Source organism: Triticum dicoccoides, chromosome 4A (assembly GCF_002162155.2).
Source record: "Triticum dicoccoides isolate Atlit2015 ecotype Zavitan chromosome 4A, WEW_v2.0, whole genome shotgun sequence".
In the NCBI taxonomy this organism is placed as follows: domain Eukaryota; kingdom Viridiplantae; phylum Streptophyta; class Magnoliopsida; order Poales; family Poaceae; genus Triticum; species Triticum dicoccoides.
Window position 1 is genome coordinate 318,995,443 of NC_041386.1, and position 17,219 is coordinate 319,012,661.

The following is a 17,219-nucleotide window of genomic DNA, read 5'->3' on the forward strand; positions in this document are numbered from 1 at the left end:
TCTCTCTCTCCTTCCCCCCCAAGTCCTAGTCCAACATGGAAAGGGGGGAGTCGTACTCCCGGTGGGAGTAGGACTCCTCCTGGCGCGCCCCTTGCTTGGCCGCACCTCCTCCCCCTTGCTCATTTATATACGGGGGCAGGGGGCACCCCATAGACACAACAATTGATCATTGATCTCTTAGCCGTGTGCGGTGCCCCCCTCCACCATAATCCTCGATAATATTGTAGCGGTGCTTAGGCGAAGCCCTGCGATGGTAGAACATCAAGATCGTCACCACGTCGCCGTACTGATGGAACTCTTCCCCGACATTCTGCTGGATCGGAGTCCGGGGATCATCATCGAGCTGAACGTTTGCTAGAACTCAGAGGTGTCGTAGTTTCGGTGCTTGATCGGTCGGGCCATGAAGACGTACGACTACATCAACCGCGTTGTGCTAACGCTTCCGCTTTCGGTCTACGAGGGTACGTACACAACACTCTCCCCTCTCGTTGCTATGCATCACCATGATCTTGCGTGTGCGTAAGAAATTTTTTGAAATTACTACGTTCCCCAACACCATGAGCCTTGTACGACCTAGGATTAGTTTTAGGCTGCCTTGGGACGTCCTTCCACCTCCTTGGCCGCCACCCTTGCTCCTATATAAGTAGATCCATCTAGTAGCTTTTTCCTTGGGATTTCTTTAGTTAAAAGTTAGCCATTGCAACTTTGTGTACTTCGTTTGTGTCCAACGACCAGACCGAGACCGCTTACGGATTCCCACCATTAGCAATACTTCATATATATTCACAATATTTAGATTGCTTTATCATATTCTTGCTCGTTCTTCGATTGCTTGCAGGAATAGACCTTCATGGTCAGGCTGACCGTGCTTCTGGCATCGTCAGTAACCTCAGGAGATTGGTTTAGTGGTTGCTAAGGCGGAACGTCGTGCACGTTTGTAGTCGGATCGTCAAAGTCGTCTCCACCAAATCGATAGTTATCATCTCACCAAAAGATGGTGACACCTTCGCCTCTATAATTTACACAATCTTCGTAGTTATTTGACACCGCTGGTTGCCTGTCACCACCTGCCCCATGGTAAGAACTTGTAAGATATTGATATTTGTTTCACTGTGAGCACTTTACAACCACATCCTCTAGGAACATTATTCTCGAATTTCGATTCTTGTGTCTACTAATCATGACGGGTTCCGAAGATAGAAGTTCTTGGACGACGGACACATCTTCACCATCACGAGAGTTGGGACAACACACACAAGCACATCGTCAGGTTATCTTTTTACCGTCATTTGAGGGTAGATTTAATCCTGCTATTTATCTAGCTTGGGAGATGATGTGCCTCAAGTAGCGTTGAGATGATTTTTTGGGTGGCCCGATCTTTCACCGCACGCAGAGACAGGTAGCACTGGGGTTGGTAGCAAGGAACGTAAAACAACAGATGATAGGATATGCTTGCATGCGTATGTAGTATCTAGATGAAATATAGTGGATGAATGAGAAGTATAGACATGGTGTAGTAGTACTAGGATAGATGGAGGGATTAAGCTAATGGTGATTAGAGGCAGCGACGGCGACGGAGTAATTAGACAGACGGAGACCGTGAACTAGTAGAACTAGAGGGAAAAAGAATGCAGAGTGGATTGACCCTTGCAGAATTGCTAGAACCAAAACGGAGCTTGTGTCTTGACGATCAACGCCGCCGAAACACGATGCAATATCAAACCCTAACGAGGGACGCAAGAGCACAAATGTGGCGCATCCATTAGATGCGTTTTCTGAGTATTTCCTTCAAAACTAAAAAACCTCCCTTTTACATGGCCATATGACCTTTATTTATAGATGCACGCAGGCAACTTGGGCTAAGCCCGACTCACATCACGACATGGACGGGACTCAATGAAATACAAGAAAACACTCAACAGGATAAAAAATACATCATAATAAAACTAGGAGACCTTCACGTAAGCTTGCTTTTCTGGCTAAACTTGTAGTAGTTGCTTGGAGTTCTAAAGCAAGGCTCCACTTCATCCGAAGGGATTAAATTAGCTGGCATCTCTTCAATTACAATCCTGGTGATACTTGGATCCCTGAATGCTGGCTTTTGCATGCCTTGGATAGTACATGAAGGCAGGGAGCCTAATATACCTCTTTGATTTGTTGAATGCGACACCCTCCTTTGACGTAGAGCCGGAATCACATACTTCTGCATCGTTTTTCCATAACCAGCCTCTCGCCTAGAAAATATTTTACTTGGCAGTAATGAAGGAACCACAAGAGTACTTGCGGTGTCTGTATCAGGAGCTTGAAGTAGAACAAGTTTTTAGTCACCATGACTTTTCTGAACTTGAGCGAGTGCGAGCTGCCACTAGAGCATTTACTGGTTTCACTTCTGTTTGGTGGAGTGTGCATTGTAAGAAAAACATTGATAACCAACCCACAACTTGGAAAGATTTGAAATATGTATTGAGACAACAATTTTTCCCTCCTTACTATCGTCGTGAATTGCTTCACAAATTTGAACAATTTAAACAAGGCAACAACACTATTCATGCTTACTACCAAGAGTTCAAATCTTATATGCATCATTGTGACATGAAGAATCTGAGGATGATAGAATGAATAGATTTTTTGGTGGTTCGAATCATGATATTCAGGCAAGATTTCAGTATATTCCTCGTTGCATTACTGGTATGTATGTTCGTGCTTGTACCTTTGAGAGACAGATACAGGAGGATGCATTGGGTGACAACAACAACAACTATTCCGGTTCATGCTCATCACCGTCGGTTGGTTCCTCCGCCGATGCACCTACTAGAGCAGCCCCACCTCGGATTGTGAGAGCGACATCATCTCAAGAGTGTGGTACATTGTCAACGTCCGTACCTACATCAGCTACGTCTTTGCTACAAGGTAATAATAAAGGTATTGATGATATAACTTCACATGAGAATGATGCATCCCTAGTTAACTTGAATGCATCATGTGTTGAGTTACCTGTTGATTTGAGCACACCACCTATTTTAGAGAATCTTGTTACTGTCATGAATGTGTCATGTGATCAAATAACTGAAATATCAACAAATTTGAGTGCACCCATTGAATTAATTGTTGATGCAAAAGAACCAATGTTTAATCATTTTGATATGGCCTCTAATCTTGGTGATGATTCTATGCCCAATGACTTATTGCATGTTTGCTCATTTAAGCATGTTGTAGAATGTAAATTTGGTGCAAGTAAGATTTATTCACCAATGTTGGGATGGTTTAATGATGGACATTGTCAATCTTTTGAAATGAATAAGAGCTTCACTTATATGTGCAAACTGAGTTGCAATATTTTCATGCCTTCTACTTCTTGTGATAATTTTTTGGCTTTAGATTTTATGAACTATGAAAGTTACTCATGTATACATGTGTCATATGTGCAAAAATCAAGGGAAGTAAAAATGGATGACATATACATATACAACATGTACACCTTGTCTCTTTTGTTAGCCACATTTCAGATTAAGCAACGCCGAGGACGGCTTTGTTTTCAAGAAGGGGGGATGATGAGGACATGACTAACTTGGATATGACCAAAAATATTGCATACATGCATATTTGTCAGGTGATTTCTAGTGCAAACTATTCAATAATCTATTTATGTTATCTAGAACAAAAATACTTCACACACTTTTGTGTTTTGTCTAATTGTAGGTGTATGGGACATTAGTACAATCCACATATGAAGATAAGGGAAAAGGAGAAGTTTAGGTTCTGTTCAAAAAGTCCTCTCACGTCACTTTTGGGCCAAGAGAAGATAGAGTCCAAGTCTCTCACGTTCTGGATTCAGATTTGGACTGCACAGACATACCTGACTCAAAACATCAACAACTTTTCATACGGACTCCAAATTGGGTGATTTTTTTTGTTGGAAAGTAGATTTCGTGCTCTTTCCAACCCAATTGGAATCACCTTCAAATTCCTCCGGAGCATTGAGATATCAACAAAACAATCTGATGCTGCAGCAGAATCCGAGTCAAACAACAAGTCCAAAGGTGTTGCACCACCTCCACTTGGGCCCATGAGCCTTGTACGACCTAGGGTTAGTTTTAGGCAGCTTTAGGACGTCCTCCCACCTCCTTGGTCGCCACCCCTTGCTCCTATATAAGTAGATCCATCTATTAGCTTTTTTCTTGGGACTTGTTTAGTTAAAAGTTAGCCATTGCAACTTCGTGTACTTCGTTTGTGTCCAACGACCCGACCAAGACCGCTTACGGATCCCCACCTTTATCAATACTTCATCTATATTCGCAATATTTAGATCGCTTTATCATATTCTTGCTCGTTCTTCGATTGCATGCAGGAATAGACCTTCGTGGTCAGGTTGATTGTGCTCCGACGTGGTCAATAACCTCTCAGAGTTGGTTTAGCGATTGCTAAGGCGCTACGTCATTGCACGTTTGTAGTCGGATCGTCAAAGTCGTCTCCACCAAATCGATAGTTATCATCTCATCGAAAGATCGGGACACCCTCGCCTCTATCAAGTGTTATCAGTTTTCAGGTTGCTCGGTGAGAATTTCCAGTTTTTCCTAGATTAGATTTATTTTCTTACCTATTGTCCAAGAAAAGGCCACAAAAAAAAGTTAGATCTATTCATCCTTTGTCCAAGCCCGTCTGAGCCTTTGCAATTTTGTTTTCATTGCTTGCATAGTTGAATTATCGGTTGCATCGTCGTATCGAGTTGCTGGTCTTAGTGTGTAGTTCGTTTAGAGTTTCGAGTTCTGTTTACATTAGTCATGCCGCCGCTGCATCGTTATCCCATATGCTATCCACCACTCATCCATCAATTTCCACCACATGCTACCCATTGTTCATTGTCACAATCATAGTTAAGGTCGTTCACATCTTCGCTACATCCAATCTGCATCTTATCTAATTTGTCTTGGAAAGAGGGAGAGAGAAAAAAAGGCAGAAAAAAGAGAGAGAGAGAAAGTTAAAAAAAGTTAGAAAAAAAGGAGAGAAAGAAAAAAGTGTGAGGAAAAAAGAGAAGAAAAAAAACAAAATCCGGATCTATCTAGACTTAATCTCGTAGTTGAATTCGGATTGGAATCTGTTTTGTGCACTGTTCAGTAAAACATGCATAACTTCCTCATACGAAGTCCGTTTTGGCTCCGCGAGTACTCAAATGAAAGCTAGAGACGAGCCGCATCTAAATAGTTGTAGAAGCTTCTTCCATATTTGGCACCTCAAAATCGGCTTCTAAATAGGTCTTTTTGCCCTTCGAAGTTCACGAACACAGCTTATTCCAGTTTTTCAGACCAGTTTTAGAATTTTTTGACTCCTCAAATCAACTCGGAATTGAGTGATTCCTTTTGTGTTTGAAAGCTTGAGTCAAAACCATTCTTGAAAAAAAATTATCAAAAAATTGGCACAAACTTTTCCAGAGGAAAGTTGGAGATAAAGTTGTTGATATATCCTGCTTGGTTGTTGTTTCACATCATTATCTTTACTGCTGTTTTGATCTTCACTTATATCTTGCTGTCCAGAGCTACTTAGTATCCTTCATTGATGCTAGTGTGCTATGACGTGAACTCATTAGTGTTCTAGGCTCGCGTCTCTAGTTTGGTCTAGCCTAGGACCAGCACAGTACCATCGTTGAGCGTTTATTCAACATTGCATCTCTGGATTGATTATTGCTAATATTTTGCTACCATATATAGTCAACCCAGCTTCACATATTTCTACACCGTGTATACGTACGTTCCCCTGGCGATTGATTTACACAATCTTCGGAGTTATTTGACACTGCTGGTTGCCTATCACCACCTGCCGCATGGTGAGAACTTGTAAGATATTGATACTTGATTTACTGTAAGCACTTTACAACCACATCCTAATAGCTCATAGGAACATTATTCTCGAATTTTGTTTTTGTGTCTACTTGATGTGGACATAGCTATATTTGGAACATCTACGAATATTACACGACAATTTATTAACCAGGTAGTTTCGTTCTTTTGGATATATTATTTAACTAATAGAAATATGATAGTACACTCATGTTGTGATTTATTTGTACTCAGAAATAAAAGAATGAAGGAAGCAGGGACTACTATGTTTTACAACCAAATGAAGTAATCCTTGCATGCATGCGCTCCATCTTCCGTGCATGCATGCATGCCCACCGAACCATCCACTCCATACCATCCATCCACGATGTCACATGCAGTGCAAGAGGACCAAAGGACTTTTGCTTTGAATCCAAAGATCAGTATCAGCCACGTGGGCCATGGCACTTTGGGCTGCGCCAAGTCTACTCACGCGCCAACTCTCAAGAAGGCCTGCGGCTTGGCCTGCCAACCGACCCGTGGACAACTTCCTTTGACCAGTAGTCCGAGCGGAACACGTCGACGTACTAATAAATATACGCCATCTGTTAGGTTTAGACTCGGGTTTTGTTTAGAGAAGTTTAGCTATATTGTTACTTTTATTTGTCTTCGCTCGTAGCGGTTAGTGCGACCGTCAAGACATTCTATCGAAACCCCATCTTGTGAGATTAATCCCATCTAGCATATTCGCAATTTTGAGATTGCTTGGCTATTCTTGCATGTTCTTCGATTTGCTTGCAGGAAAAATCCTTCGTGGATAGGTCAATCACGCCGTTGGCTCGATCGATAATGCCGTGGAGTTGGTTCAACGATTGCCGTGGATATCAGTCATGTACGGTTCTCCCTGTACGGTTGGTAGCCGAATTGTGAGGGTCAAGTCCCACCAAAAATCGTTGTTATCTCTCTCTCATCTAAAGGTCGGGTCCCAATTCACATCAAGTGGTATCAGTTTTCAGCTTCATCGGTGAGAGATTTACATTATTAGATTAGTTATTTTCTTTCCTATAACCCAAAAAAAGCCAAAAAAATTAGATTAGTTCATCCGCTGCACCTATCTTTTTAGCCTTTAGCAATTTTTGCATCTAGTATTTGTTAGTTGAATTTTTGGTTGCATTCATCTAATACTAGTGCTGGTCTAGATTAGTCCGAGAGAATATTATCTACTAGATCAAACTTTGTTTTTGTCCACAATATTTTCCGCCGCCAATTTCGTGCCTCGAGTTGGTTGTTCATCGGAAAAACAAATTCAGATCCGATCTTCATCAGTTACGTATTCATCATATACTGCTCCATGTGTCCGCCTGCCGCGTATCGCCTTTTTTTTTGTTATTCCGCGTGGTCCGCTTGCCACGCGAATGTACCACCGATTTTCTGCATGCAGTATCCACCCAGCGTACAGTGCTGCCAACTATTTCTGCTGTACCACAGACATTGAAAGCAAATACCCTGTTTGCCTCTCGGCGTCGTTGTTCCCTCACACCACGGTATTGCATGCATGTAGCACACGTTCCATCAGGCCATCACCACACAAGTTCTGACTTGTTTTTCTTTTGATTAATACATGGTTTGCCTTTTCAGCACACCCTCCGACACTAGTAGCAGCCGAGTTGTGTCTCGTTCTGTGCTTCTTTATATTGTTTGCTAGTGACCGGCCTGTAAAAAAAGCAAAAAAAAGACAAAGAAAAAGGAAAAAGGAAAAAAACAAGGAAAAAAAGAAAGCAAAAAAAAGTGAAACAAAAATCAGGCCGGCTAGTATCTGTTTTGAGCTGATATTTTGTATTCTGGACAATCTTTTTGCTGCTACAGGGCTTGATCATCACTCATTTGTCATCAGTTTTCGAGACATTATATATGTGTATCTCTCGATTATATCTAGCTTATTAGAGCTGCCATGTCATTTTTTGCCACCAATTCCACTCATTTGACTCAGTATCTAGCCTTAGATTGTTTTGTCTCTTACCAGTCGACTGCCACCACTAGTTAGGAGTTTGAGCAATTATTCAACTTGCATTACTTTTTGCTAAATTGTGCCACCAATATTGTGAGTTGAGAAGCCTTTTCCAAGCTACACTTTTTCCTACCAATAAGTACAGGTCACGGCTCTACTGATTCCTGGTTACCGCTCCAACCAATCTTCATCGATCGTTTGAAGCCAACACCAACGCGCCGGTCACCACATGTTGCATTGGTAAGAACAAGTAAGAATTTGATACTAAGCTTTAGTGTGAGCGATTTTTTTCTCTCCACCACAACCTACTAGTTGATAGGGTTTATACATTGTGTTTTTCTCTTTTGCTATCAATGGCACAGGATCAACCCACACTTGAGGGTCTCACCGCGGATGTGAAAGTCACCAGCGAGCGTCTCTCCCAACTTGAGGGTGCTCAAATTGCGGCCGAAGAGAGGCTCAAGGCCATAGAGGATGCACAGGGTGTTGCCAACACACATCTACAGGACATCTTGTCACGTCTGGATGAGTTGCAGGCTGCACCCCACGTCACCACCAACATTGATCCTCGCAACTCCGCGGGTGTTGCCGCTATTTCGCAAGCTTGGCGTGTGCCCATGGGTCATCCACAACACCCAGCTACTGCCACTGATGCCGCCACCATAAACCAGCACCAACAAATTCCTCCCCGCGTCGAGCAACATGGGACGAATATGAGGATTATTCTGGTGACACCGAAGACGACCAAATGGTCAACCACCACAATGACCGTGCTCATCGACAACTACGTTTCAACCGTCATGGTATGGCACGAGGTCAACCCAGGTATGATGTTAGAGATTATGAACACTCTAGTGCCAAAATCAAATTTACTATGCCTACTTTCAATGGTAAATATAATCCAGATGTTTATCTTGACTGGGAACTTTCTGTTGAACAAAAATTTGCATGTCATGATATTCCTGAGAACCAAAGAGTTAGGGCAGCCACTAGTGAATTTACAAACTTTGCTTCCATGTGGTGGAGTGAATATTGTCGTATTAATGCAAATAATATACCTGCTACTTGGGATGCTTTAAAACGAGCTATGCGACGACGTTATGTTCCTTCATATTATGCTCGTGACAAACTGAATGAATTGCAACGTTTAAAACAAGGTAGTAGCTCTGTAGAGGATTATTATCAAGAATTACAAACTGGCTTAGTGCGATGTGGATTAGTTGAAACCGACGATGCTATGATGGCATGATTTTTAGGTGGTTTGAATCGTGATATTCAGGATATCTTGGACTATAAGGAGTACAATTCTATTACTCGTTTGTTTCATTTTGCTTGTAAAGCTGAAAGGGAAGTATAGGGCGACACAACAAGGGACGGGGTAACTTTTCTGCAGGTCGTCACTCATCCTGGACACATTCTCCGACTGTCCGAACCACTACCGAGGCAACACCACATGTCTCGAACAATGGTGCACTCCCAATAAGTTCAAAATCAGCTCCACAATCCTCTGCGGCGTCGAGAGCAATTTCTCAAGCACCCACCACTTCGTCTGGACGCACAAGGGACATGAAGTGTCATATATGCAAAGGTGGCGGGCACTTGATGAGGGACTGCCCAAATAAACGTACATTCATTGTGCGGGAAGATGGTGAGTACTCTTCTGCTAGTGATTTGGATGAAGATACACATGCCATGCTTGTGTAACACCCCTGATGTAATTTACCTTATCTGTACTCCAACTCTTGCCGTTTCCGGCACTAAGTTATTTTATTTCATCGTTGTCGGGTTTTTTGTCTCCGCGTTTTGTTGTCTTTGTCATGCATCTCATATCATGTCATCATGTACATTGCATTTGCATACGTGTTCGTCTCATGCATCCGAGCATTTTCCCCGTTGTCCCTTTTGCATTCCGGCGCTCCTATGTCCTCCAGTGGTCCTTTCTACCTCTTTTCGTGTGTGGGTGTTAAACGTTTTCGGATTGGACCGATACTTTCCAAGCGGCCTTGGTTTACTACCGGTAGACCGCCTGTCAAGTTTCGTGCCATTTGGACTTCGTTTGATACTCCGACGGTTAACCGAGGGACCGAAAAGGCCTCGTGTGTGTTGCAGCCCAACACCCTTCCAAAGTGGCCCAAAACCCACCTAAACCTACTCCACTATCTAGATCGTTCGATCACGATCGCGTGGCCGCAAACCGCACCTCATTTGGAGCTTCCTAGCTCCCTCTACCTCTATAAATAGACCCCCATTTCCAATTCCCGGATCTTCTCCCCCCTAACCCTAAAAATCCACCCGCGCCGCGCCGGACACGTCCGATCCCGGCCGGACGCATCGCCGTGGCCAACCACCTGCCGCCACATGTTGCCGCCGCACTCCTCCCGCCGCCGGCCCAGGAAGCCCACTCCGGGCCCCCACGAGCCCATCGCCTCCCGTCGCCTCGCCCGATCCACCTCCGCCCGGATCCTGCGCGTCGGCCGGCTCCTCCCTGCCGCGGATCCGCCGCCCCGCCGCCATCCAAGGTCGCCGCCGGTGCCGCCACTCCAGCGCCACTGCTCGCCGCCTCGCCTGCTCGCCGCTGCACGCATCCGACCTCGCCGGCCCGCGCCTCGACTTCCGCGCCGCCCCCTTCACCGCCTGGCGCCGCCGCCAACGCCGCTCGTCGCCCCGTCGCCGGAACCGCCCTCCGCCGCCATCTTCCACGTCTCCGGTGACAGTTCTGGCCACTCCTTGGATTGCGTGCCCCGGACGAACCCTAGATCTGATCTAGCCGGGTTGACTTTTTCTCCTAACCCCAGTAATTTTGAGTGTTTTTCATCATGTTGTAACTCTGCACCCGTAGCTCCGATTCGTGCATGTAGCATATCAAAATGTTCGCCTCGACGAGTACATCATTTCATATCATTGCATCATTTTCAGTTGAGCTAATATTGATGCCCGAAATGTTGTCGGAGAGGGCTATTTGAGGAAAGTTGCAGATCTGTTTCAGCAAATGTCCTTTTGTCATTTTTGCCATGATTAATGTGTGCATGCTATGATCCTGAGCTCTACATGTGTTTTGAAGAATGCCATGTCATATTTACAGAGGTGCTTGCCATGTATTTTTGTGATCTTCATGGTGACCAAGCATGCAAAGTAGCTTACTCAATGATGCTGATTTCAGGGACTTAGAATTTCACTAAGTCCTTGTCCTGTATTTGTTTTTATGCCATATGTTCATGTTGTTTCCTAGTGATCTGTGCCTCTTTAGAGGATGATCAGTAAGGATGTTTTGTTAATATTGTGGTGCTCTATCCATAGATGTCTTTGTTTGCATTTATGGAGCACCATAGCTTGAGTCAATCGAGCTCTACTTTTGCTATAAAATGTTCCTCGCAGATTGTTAACATGTTTAGCGATTTTGCCGAGCTTGTTGTTGTTGATCCGTCCATGCTATGTTGTTGTTCTTGCCATGTCTAGCTTCTATGTCATGTCTTCTTGATGGGTGTATGCTTATTTTGTCATGTAATGCCTCGTAGTGAGTGCATCGAGCTCGTAAACATGCCTACTCGTTAACTGTTTTGCATGCTCCAGTTTTTCACTAAGTCTGAATCTGTTTATGTTTTTGCTATGTTCGCATGCTTGCAATTATATTTTCTGATCCCTTTTGGCTCAAGGTCACTAAGCGACTTTTGTTATATGCTTAGAGTATCTTCATTCCATGCCTTGCTTTGCCATGATATGTAACTGTAGCATGTAGTTTTCATGCTATAAAGATTGCTTCCTGATGATAAATTCCTGATTTGTTGTTATTTCACTAAGTCTGAAACCTGTTATCATTTGCACTTTTGCCATGCTTGTTTGAACCTGTTAATGAGTGAATTAACTGTAGCTCAGTGTTTATCTTTTGTCAAGCATCATGAGAGGATCCCTGCCATGTATTTTGTTGTCATGTTTGAGTGTTGTAGCATATTTATCTTGATGCATTTAGATGGCTACTTGTTGTTTATCGGTATGTTACTTGCTCGAGATTCGATCGTCGGTATCTCAATACCTAGTTCAATCTCGTTACCGGCAAGTCTCTTTACTCGTTCTGTAATGCAACATCCCGCAACTAACTCATTAGTCACATTACTTGCAAGGCTTATAGTGATGTGCATTACCGAGAGGGCCCAGAGATACCTCTCCGACAATCGGAGTGACAAATCCTAATCTCGATCTATGCCAACTCAACAAACACCATCGGAGACACCTGTAGAGCATCTTTATAGTCACCCAGTTACGTTGTGACGTTTGATAGCACACTAAGTGTTCCTCCGGTATTCGGGAGTTGCATAATCTCATAGTCATAGGAACATGTATAAGTCATGGAGAAAGCAATAGCAATAAACTAAACGATCATAGTGCTAAGCTAACGGATGGGTCAAGTCAATCACATCATTCTCTAATGATCTGATCTCATTCATCAAATGACAACTCATGTCTATGGTTAGGAAACTTGACCATCTTTGATTAGCGAGTTAGTTAAGTAGAGGCATACTAGTGACATTCTATTTGTCTATGTATTCACACATATACTAAGTTTCCGGATAATACAATTCTAGCATGAATAATAAACATTTATCATGATATAAGGAAATATAAATAACAACTTTATTATTGCCTCTAGGGCATATTTCCTTCATGTCTATGGTTATGAAACTTAACCATCTTTGATTAATGAGTTAGTCTAGTAGAGGCTTACTAGGGACACCGTGTTTTGTCTATGTATCCACACATGTATCAAGTTTCCGGTTAATACAATTCTAGCATGAATAATGAACATTTATCATGATATAAGAAAATATAAATAACAACTTTATTATTGCCTCTAGGGCATATTTCCTTCACGCATAAGATCACGGAGCTACAAGAGATCGTGAATACTGAATGACGAAATCTAAGACCATCTTCGATGTCTTCGTCGAGGAGATGGCCCAGCAGAGGGTTATGAGGCAATTTGGTCTTCGGCAGTTAGAGGTCCCTCCTCGCATGTGACGCCCCGAGACCAACGCGCCAGGTGTCTTCCAGTTATTCGTTGTTGTTGCCTTGTCATTCGATTGCGTGTTGCATCTTGCCATGTCATCATCCTCATTGCATCATCATGTTTTTCAAACTTGCATCCGTCCGGGTTCCCCCAGTTCTCCCTGTTGTCCGTTCTGAGCCCAACCACACTCGCACGCGCCCGCGGCATGTCCGAACTATTATTTTATAAGTGGCCGGAAAATGTTCTCGGAATGGGTTGAAAGTTGGCATGCGGTGTTGTTATGTTGTTAGTAAGTCGCTTGCCAAGTTTCATCGCATTCGGAGTTCGTTTGACGCCCCAATGATTAAATATAGCGGCAATATAGCCGGTCAAACGTCGGATGTTTTCGGTCTCCGAAAACTATTGTCGGGCTTTCTCTCTCTTTCCTCCCTAGACTGTCTACACACTCCACTACCTACCGCCAGGTCCAACCTAACCTCTCTCGTCAGCCCGCGGCCCTCCTCGCGCGCGCGTCCGAAAGCTGTCCCGGACCCGGGCAGTCGTCACCGTTGGGTCCGGATCATCCCCAAACATCCCCAAAATATCATCGTTTTATTTTTTGGACTCCCTAGCATATTTATTCTCGTCCATCGGATTTTGATCGGAAGATCCAACTCCCCTATTTTCCATATATATAGTCCACTCCTAGTCTATTTTGGACAAAGCCTAAAATAAAGGGACTTGTCCCGTCGAGCCGCCGCCACCCACCTCGGGATCCCTCCCAATCCACCTACCTCCTCCTCTGTTTCTGCATCTGACCAGCCATCCCACGCCTCCACCTCGACTGCGGCCGTCTTCCAGCGCCCAGCCTCCTCCTCCCTTGCCTCTTGGACGCGTTCGATCGCCCGCAGGCATCATCGTCCACGCCCTCAGGAGCTAGTTGTAGCCCCGCGTCTCCCTCCATGCTCGTGCCCGAGTAGGAAATTCCCAGCGGAGCTTGTCCGTGAGCAGACCCGCCGGAGCAGACCAAGCCCCGCCTCCAGGGACCTTCCCCGGCGCTCCCTCGACCCACGCCGCCTCGGATCGGTCGAGCCACACCGGATCCAGCCATCTCCGCCGGTCCCCTGCCTCGTTGTCGTCACGTTGCGTCCTCCGCGCCGCCTCGCCTCCGTCGGGCCTCCCTACACCAAGCCCTTGCTCGCCCCGACCCCGGGTCGCCGGAGACACCAGGGGATTTCCTCTGCCTCGCCTCGTTCGCCCGCAAGCTTCTGCGCCGCCTGGAGCTCCTCGACGCCGGCCGGATCCGTCGCCCTGGAGACCCGCCTCCCCGCCGCCCTCTCGTCCGGTTCCAGCCACCTCTGCAGCCGTTCCTCGCCACCAGGGAGCCGTCACCCCGCCAAGTCCCTCGTCGCTCGCTTCTTCTTGGACCGGCCATGGAACCACCCGCCTACGGCCACCTACGCTGAGGTCCAGCCGGATCTGTACCCCAGTGCCTCGCCTCGGACCTCCTGCGATGCGTGATGTCGTCGCCTTCCTCCAGCGTCGCCGGCCTCACCTGCTGCTGCCGCTGTTTCCCCTATCAAACGAACAAGCATGACCCAGCGCCAAGTCCAGTCGATCCCCTGCGCGTTGACCATGCCCATGCATCGTCCCCGCGCCTGTGCCACAAGAGCGTTGAGGCCCAGCAGCGCCTGTCCTTCGCCCGCTTCCCCGGCCCAACGCTCCAGCAGGCCTACCTCTTGCCTCTACCTCCTTTGCCGAGCTGGGCCAAGGCCCACTTGGTGAGCCCACCCCCAGCACCCCACCTTTTCTTTTCTTTTTATCATGTTGGGCCAGCCGACCAGTTTCGGCTCTTAATGGTTTTTTTTCAAATCTGGGATTTTAGCAATTTTTTCCAGAGAAACCAGTTTTACAAGAAGCCCCCTAGACTTCATGCATATTATAACTCCACAATTGTGCATCGGATCTAAATAATTTATATATGAAACTTGCTTAGAATCTTGTCTAGTTTCATAATATACAACTTTCATGCATGTTTAAAATGTTTAAATTGTTGTTTGTTTAATTTTTTCAAATGCCATGTTAAAATGATTTAATTCATAACTTAATAACCGTAGCTCAGATTTAAATAAACTGTATAAGTAAGTGGGGTAGAAAAATGCATAGTTTAACATGGTGCACTCATATTGCATGTTCAAGAACTCTAAAATTATGCTTAGGGCAGATCAGTACCAAACCTAATATATGCATATGAGGATTTTCCGGACTTGTTGCTTGTTGTTCCGGCCTCATTTAAACTTGCCTAGATAGGTAGTTTTCATATGCTTCACCCCTTGCCATGCTAACCAACATTTAATATTGTTGAGTACTTAAACGGGAGAGAACTAAATAATTGTTGTGGTGTTTCGTCAATATGCAACTCGTTGCATATTGAGCTCCACTTAACTTGTACTTTTGCTTGTGCACTTTGCCATGCCATGCCTCATTAAACCGGGCATGCATCATACTTGGTTGTGCATCATGACATGTTGATGTGATGGTTGTTTACTATGTTGTTTGTTTGTTTCCGGTGTTTCTTCTTCAGGTTAGTTCTGATAACGTCGCGTTTGTGAGGGTTGCTAGTTGTAGGTGAAGTTGAAGTTTGTTCCATGTTGGAACATAGATATGTTGGGATATCACAATATATCTTATTTAATTAATGCATCTATATAGTTGGTAAAGGGTGGAAGGCTCGGCCTTATGCCTGGTGTTTTGTTCCACTCTTGCCGCCCTAGTTTCCATCATACCGGTGTTATGTTCCTTGATTCTGTGTTCCGTACGCGGTTGGGTGTTATGGGAACCCCTTGACAGTTCGCTTTGAATAAAACTCCTCCAGCAAGGCTCAACCTTGGTTTTACATTTGCCTAACAACCTACTACCCTTCCCTTGGGTCGTCCAACCCGAGGGTCATCTTTATTTTACCCCCCCCCCCCGGGCCAGTGCTTGTATAGGCGTTGGTCTGTACCAGGCAGCCTGCAGGGCCACCTCGGGGCAACTCGAGGGCTAGTTTTACTCGTAGCTTGACCTATCCAGTGTTGCCCTGAGAACGAGCTATGTGCAGCTCCAATCGAGATTGTTGGCACATCAGGCGGCTTTGCTGGTCTTATTTTACCATTGTCGAAATGTCTTGTAACCGGGATTCCTAGTCTGATCGGGTATTACCGGGAGAAGGAATATCCTTTGTTGACCGTGAGAGCTTGTGATGGGCTAAGTTGGGACACCTCTGCAGGGTTTGAACTTTCAAAAGCCGTGCCCGCAGTTATGGGCAGATGGGAATTTGTTAATGTCCGGTTGTAGAGAACTTGACACTTAACTTAATTAAAATGCATCAACTGTGTGTGTAGCCGTGATGGTCTCTTCTCGGGGGAGTCCAGGAAGTGAACACGGTTCTTGTGTTCTGCTTGAAGGTAAGTAGTTTCAGGATCACTTCTTGATCATTGCTAGCTTCACGACCACTGTGTTGCTTCTCTTCTCGCTCTTATTTGCGTAAGTTAGCCACCATACATGCTTAGTGCTTGCTACAGCTCCACCTCACTACCCCTTTCCTACCCATAAGCTTAAATAGTCTTGATCTCGCGGGTGTGAGATTGCTAAGTCCTCGTGACTCACAGATACTTCCAAACAGTTGCAGGTGCCGATGATACCAGTGCAGGCGACGCAACCCAGCTCAAGTGGGAGCTCGATGAAGATCGTGCTCGCTATTATGTTTCCTTTCCTGTTGATCAGTAGTGGAGCCTAGTTGGGGCGATCGGGGATCTAGCATTTGGGGTTGTCTTTTTTATTTTGGTTCCGTAGTCGGACCTTGATTGTATTCTGGATGATGTATGTTTAACTTATATTTGTGTGAAGTGGCGATTGTAAGCCAACTCTTTATCCCTTCCTTATTCAGTACATGGGATTGTGTGAAGATTACCCCTCTTGCGACAAACCTACCATGCGGCTATGCCTCTAAGTTGTGCCCCGACATGTGGGAGATATAGTCGCATTGTGGGTGTTACAAGTTGGTATCAGGGCCATCCCCGACTTAGGAGCCCCCTGCTTGATCGAATCGCTGACGTTGTTGAGTCTAGAACAAAATGTTTTGAGTCTTAGGTTTATATATATCGGAGAGTAGGATTATTTTTACTTCTCAGTCCCTTCGTCGCTCTGGTGAGGCCTCCTGACGTAGAGTTTTGACTCTTCTCTCCTCAAATTTCACAAATTTTTTTAGGATCACGCGGGTATCTTTGAATCGTTTCGATGGTTTTGTGACGAGAACATTGTTCTTGGTGCCTCCTGACACTTAGGGGTTGTGGCAGTGTCTCGAGGAGTTGAGCTCCGAGGTGTTGTCATCACAATTTTATCATTGCAGTTCTGGACTACCTGAGTTCGCCGACAT